The sequence below is a fragment of the Octodon degus genome, unplaced genomic scaffold, assembly GCF_000260255.1.
Source record: "Octodon degus isolate 3935 unplaced genomic scaffold, OctDeg1.0 scaffold00067, whole genome shotgun sequence".
Taxonomy (NCBI): Eukaryota; Metazoa; Chordata; class Mammalia; order Rodentia; family Octodontidae; genus Octodon; species Octodon degus.
In genome coordinates, this window is record NW_004524643.1 from 5,568,099 (window position 1) to 5,574,263 (window position 6,165).

Here is a 6,165-nt window from a genome sequence, read left to right on the forward strand (position 1 = left end):
AGAAAAGAAAAGAAAAGGAGCCCAGCTGGACCATAACATAAGCTGCTAATCTTGAGCAGCCCAAAGACAGTGGGTTCCTTTTGTCCCAAACTTTGGCCACAGTACAGTCCAGACTTCTGGGTCAACTCTGATTCCACATATCCTGGTCAAAACCCTGAAATGCACGCAAGCATTGCCAGCCCCTATGGGTCACATGTGCTGTGGAGCACGTGGGTACAGATCTTGCTACACATGGGTCTCTTTGGCCCACATTCGCCAAGCAGAACAGCAGGGCAAGCCAAGAGGATGGTCAGGGTCAGGACCCATGCAAGGGCAGTAGAGCCCAGGGCCTCGCCTAGCAGCCGTGGGGCAAATGATGGGCTTTGCACTGCACCGCAGGCCTCCTCTCCCACTCAGTGCCACCTCTGGGTCACTGAACCCTCATGACCTGCCCTCTTCTGACATTTTCCTTTCAGCCCTTCCCTGGACATTCTCACAGGGGCTCCTTGCCTGCTGCCTCTCTCACTCAGAACGTGGATCACAGCTGGACCTTGGGGTATTACTAGGAGGGAAACAGCCAGTTCCCACATCTCTAGGTCACGCAGACACTCTGGCCAAGGCCCACCAGGAGCGTTCAGTAAAAGCCCCATCTTCCCTGGACAGTGGCTAGGAGGCTGGACCTACAAAGCCCATGCCCCTCACAGGGACCATAGTTGTTTTTTCTTTTTCTTTTTTCTTTTTTTTCAGAACCAGGGATTGAACTCAGGCCCTTGCACTTGCCAGGCAAGCGCTTATTCCACTGAGCTATCTCCCCGGCCCCAAAATGGAATGAGGATTTTTTTTTTTTTTTTTGGTCCGAATGCCTTCAGGGCAGGTTTGGCTGTCTTGAGTTGTGGGGATGGAACCACAGCAACCTGAGCCTGACTGCTTTGTTGAAGCAGCCATTTAAAGAACTGAGCTAAGGGGCGGCCCCCTCGCTTATTTTTTAAAGAGGATTAAAAAAAATAGCAAAAAAAAAAAAATTAGCAATGATACAGAATTTCACTAAACAATATAATAGGAACTCAACAGTGGTTTTATATTGCATCTTGTTGCCTTCAAATTAATTGTTCAAATTACCAGCTATAAGCACGCAAAACTGGTCAGAAAAACTTATTTTCACATATGTATTTGGTACAGGGTTTCACTACACAGCTTGGACTTGTAGTCATCTTCCTGTTTTCAGCTTGTGTAGGGCTGGGATTACAGGCTTGTGCCACCATGCCAGGACCTGGTCACCGGCTCTGAGCATGCAGGACCGGCATGTGGGACCAGGGATTGAACCACAGTCCCTGCGCTTGCCAAAGCAGACACTTAGTCTACTAAGCTATCTCACTGGCCCTAAAAAAGTTATAAAAATTAAAAAGTAGAGAAAAACAAGCATTAACTGCTCCTTTAAAAAAAAAATCTTTTATTTATCTATTTGGTAGAGGGTCTCGCTATGCAGTTCAGATTCATAGTGATCCTTCTGTCTGAGCCTCCCCAGTTCTGGGATTACAAGCATGCACCACCACACCCAGTTTTGGGGTGGCACAGTGTGCCTAGGGTTCTGGGGCCAGCAAGGCATGCAGTACCAGGCATCGAACCTGGGTCCTTGCACTTACCAGGCAGGTGCTTAGACCACCAAACTATCTCCCCAGGCCCTAACTGCTCCTTTCAATAGACCAGTAGAAATCAGCAGTGCACTTATCCACACTATCCTGCATACATACATAAGCATATCTTTTTCCCTTCTTTCTCTTTTATCCTTTTCCTCTTGTTCTTTTCCCTCTGAACAGCATCTTTCCCTTCCACAGTATCTGTTGTACCTTTCAGATTTTATGTACTCTTTCAGGTTTTTGTTTGTCTGTTTGAGTCAGGGTCTCACTACGTAGTTCTGCTCACTTTGAACTCACTTTGTAGCCCAGGCTGGTCTCAAACTCTCAACGATCCTCCCTAGTGCTGGGATCACAGGTGTGTACCACCATGTCCAGCTCTTTCAGGTTCTTACATAAGCGAGACAATACAATGTTTACACATGTGGGTCTGATTTATTTCACTTAGGAATATGGTCTCTAGTTGTATCCATTTACCTATAAAACCTCACTTTTATCTTTTTATAGTTGAGTAATACCCCATTATGTATAAATGTCACATCTGTTTGATCCGTTCCTCCGTTGACAGATTTTAGAGTTGTTTCTAAGATATAACAATGACAAATTGAGGCACCACACTTTCTAAACAAAGCCAATCAGGACAACGAATAAGAGAGGAGTGTTGGATTGTTCTATTGCAGAAGCTTCTAATAAAGCTAAGAAATTTAGCAGGCTGTTTTTCTGTGGAAAAGATCACTTCAAAAAAGATTTAAAAAAAAAAAAAAAAGGGAACATCTCACTACAGTAATCACTGTCTTTTTTCCCTGGAATGCCTGGCCTTTTCCCTGACAAGCCAAGCCCATCATGACACCTGAAGAAGCAGTGAAAGCCTTCAGGAGGGGCTTCATAAAGCTGTAGATGTGACCCTTAGAATGACGGCGCTCACAGAATTAGGATCCCTCTTGTAATCACCTTTCATTTCGCTCTGAAGTCACTCAACTTGAAGTCCTCGACACAAGTAAACTATCAACAGTATGTTTACGCTGAAGGGCAGCCTGCCCATTCGGGAGGGCTGTAGAACTCATAGATCAAGATTGTTATTGAGGATAAGGTATGAAACAGCTCTCAAAGCACAGAAGAGAGGTGGGGCCAGAAGAGAATCTGGAATGTTAGAGGAACTGGCAGAGACCTTTCATGGTCATGGGAAAAGAAGAGGAAAGAAATCAGCTCAAGATGAAGCAAGAGAGGTAAGCTAGATTACACAGGTTGGTCAGGCTAAGGCTTTTGGATCCTACTTTAAAAGCAATGAAGAAATCAAGAAATTGCTTTCTGTTTGAGAGGAGGAAAAACTCCAGAGCAGAAAGATCATTACATTGGATTTCCATTTTCAAAAGATTATCTTGGCAGGGCGTGGTGGTATGTGCCTATAATCCCAGCACTTGAGGGGCTGAAGCAGGAGGATTGTTGAGAGTTCGAGACCAGTCTGGGCTACAGTGTGAGCTCACGGCAAGCATGATCTGCATGACTCTGTCCCCAAAAGATTTAAAAAAAAAAAAAAAAAAATTAGCTTAAAGGCTGGACTTCCAAAATGGCAGAGCAAAGAATTCAGTGTTCCCAGGTCCAGCAAATCACAATTGGGGAACATTATCTCATGAAAATGGTGATTTAAATTCTCCAGAAATTGTCCAAAGGATATACAGCAAATGAACATTCACTCAAGAAAATCGACTCAACTTCCGCACGCCGCTAATCACTTTTATCCACTCTGACCTCCGTGGTTCTCTACACCAGGTAGAAAGAACGGGCAAGAAGCAATCATGGCTTAAATGGGATCTTCCCCCGTCCACCTCCTAGTTGGAGCTTCTGAGTTAAAGCGAGGAGGAGTGGGCTTTGCAGTCTTCACATCCACCACTCCCAACTTGACTGCAGAAGCTCCATTAAGCAGACACCTGCACAGGACTGGGAGGGGCTTGTTGGCCTCCTCCACCCATTCCCACTGCAAGCAGAGCAAGCTGGAAAAGCTAGCAACTCTACTGCCCCAGCAATTCTTCCACGTACCCACCGAGCGCAGCTTCCGGGCCAGAAAGGCAAAGGCAGGAGCATAGGAGGTGCCCACCTCTCGAACCTAAGCCTTCAGCTACTCGTGGAGCAGGAGCTGACACCAGTGGGTCTCCAGCTCCACTTCTGGTACAATGGCTCCAAGATTCTGACCCGGAGCAAGGTAGGCTCAGAAATAAGGGCCCCACAATACCATCTGAAGGGACTGTTTGAAAGAGACAAGAGAAGGCCACGCCACGCCTGAGAACACTGGAAACCAGACAAGTGTCCTGGAGAACATTAACAGGAGGCTGTTAGCTCCACTGTAGGAGCAAAAGTGCAGGCAGAAGTTTAACAGATACGGGCCAGAGCCAGCCGTCCAGGAGCAGTCGGTGCTGGGGTCAGGGAGGTGGCTCACACGTCCACGCCCCTCCCCCCAGCAGTCAGAGATGTGCGGTTGGAAGTACAAGTGCTCCCCAAGCCTGGCAGGGGCAGTCCCCACAAAATGAAGGGTCCCTGGAACAAGAAGCTGAAGCAGAGCGTCTGACCACACACGTTCAGGAAGCAACAAGCTCTTCTACCCCAGAGGCCGCTCGTAAACCCAAAACTGAAATCCCCCTGCTGCGGGGCAGCCTGCAGGACTGCTGTCTCCCAGGAGCCCTTGAGGCAGTTCTGTGTCCCTGGTTGAACGTGGAGCAAAAATGTACATTTGCTGGACTGTGATAGCAGAGGCAAACCACCCACCTAGCCAACAGCGAGAAATAGAAATACAACTGGCAGCTTCCAGGCCTGCACGTAAGAAGCTTGGAAGCCACCAGACTATCCTAACTAAAATACAAAGTGGCACAAGCTGGAAGCTCAACAGTTCTTAGCTCCACTAGAAATGCAGGGTCCCCATGAAACTTCCTCCCAACAAGAGAGCAGCCTGTAAACGCGGAGAATCACAACTTATCAGAACAGAAAGCCGCAAGCTAAGGCTTCCTCAGAGAAGAGTAGGGAAACCATGCGCAAGAGTCTCGGGTTAGCCAAGTCCTGGGGGATGAAAATTGGAGTGGAGGGTCCAGTCCTTGAGGTTCCCACACTTTATGAGTTTTACCTCCTGGAGTTCTGCTAGGTTCTCCTGGTGATGATTAAAGAATCCTACTGTGCTGCTCACTGAGGGTTGAGAAAAGGAACCATCTTGAAGTACACTGGTGCATTCCATTCTTCTTAAATTCTGCCCCCTGGGAGGAATTATTTAACTAGAGCCGAACCAGCTGGAGTTTTGTCAAAGCCCGGTTGACCTAGGGCAAGGAAAATACGCAACCCTGCCGGTTCTAGCTTTCTATGTGGAGGAAAAAAAAAACCACCTGCATCCAGCCTCTCCTCCCTGCCTTCCACCGGAGAACGGGGCAATTCAACTGCACCCCACGGTCTTCACCTGAGCCCCCAGGCTGGGGAGGTGGAGCCCACAGTCCAAGGCACAGGGCCACTGCAAGACTGCTAAGGAATCAGCCCAGCAGGACGCCTCCCTCCCAGACCTGGCAAACGCATCGCTGAAAGCCTGTGGATGGCCAGTCTCTCTGTGCAGGTGCCTCATATCCGGCTAGCAAGCAACATGACAAGACACCAGAGGCAAGGGACACAGCAAGAAGAAAATGAGCAAGCACCGGACCCAGACCCAGTGGCGACTAGGACGTCAGAATCACCAGAAAGGGAGGTTAAAATGATAATTAGGAATGTGGCCAGGGATCTCATAGACAGACAACATGTAGTGACAGGTGCGTTGAGTAAAGAGAGAGTGAGAAATTCCACATTAATCTCTAGATTGAAAACACTGTAACAAATGAGATTGCTTTTGATTGGCTTATTAGAAGACAGTGTACAGGTGAAGAGATGCTCAATTAAAACTACAAAGGAGGGTGGGTTCGGTGGGACCCACCTGCGTTTGCAGCACTCAGAAGGCTGAGGCAGGATTGTGCCTTGAAGGGCAACCAGGACTACATAGTTACATAGCTAAACCCAGTTTCAATCTTTTTTTCTCAAAAAATAATGGAAGACAGGGGCCAGCCAGATAGCTCAGCAGACTAAAGCACCTGCTTAGGCAGGTGCAGGGACTGGGGTTCAATCCCCAGTGCGACGTGCCTGCCCCACCCCAGGGCACACTGAGATGGCAATTGAGACTGGGCATGGTGGTGCACAGCTAAAAATAGAATCACTACAAGTCCAATCTGTGTAATGAGACTCTGTACTAAATATATTATTAATAATAATAGAGGGGCTGGGGAGATGGCTTAGTGGAATAAGCACTTCCCTGGCAAGCGCAAGGGCCTGAGTTCAATGCCCAGTTCTAAAAAAAAAAAAATTAATAATAATAGAAGATAAAAACAGGAACATAAAACAAGGCAAAACCAAAAAACCATAAAGTATATAGGAGCTTCATCTAACTATATTAGTAATAGCCTTTAAGCTTATAATTCTAGCACTTGGGAGGCTGAGGCAAGAGGGTCACCGTGAGTTTGAGCTATGTAGTTAGTTCGAGTGTGGTCTGAACTGC